The following is a 220-nucleotide window of genomic DNA, read 5'->3' as shown; positions in this document are numbered from 1 at the left end:
GAGTTAAAACCAGTAAAATTTGGTAAATTGTACAAAATAAAACAAAAAAAAAGTCCAACCAATTCTATTTAAAGCTTGACATTTATTTCGGAATTACTAGTATTATGTGGAGTCTTCAAATAAAAATTGTTAACAAAATTTTGATTGTTATTTATTTGTATAATTTTAATCAATCGACGGGTACTAACTACATAATTTAAAATTCTTTACTTTCAGATAT

This window comes from Agrilus planipennis, unplaced genomic scaffold (genome assembly GCF_000699045.2).
Source record: "Agrilus planipennis isolate EAB-ADULT unplaced genomic scaffold, Apla_2.0 scaffold10, whole genome shotgun sequence".
NCBI classification, from domain to species: domain Eukaryota; kingdom Metazoa; phylum Arthropoda; class Insecta; order Coleoptera; family Buprestidae; genus Agrilus; species Agrilus planipennis.
Note: the sequence above shows the minus strand (reverse complement) of the source record.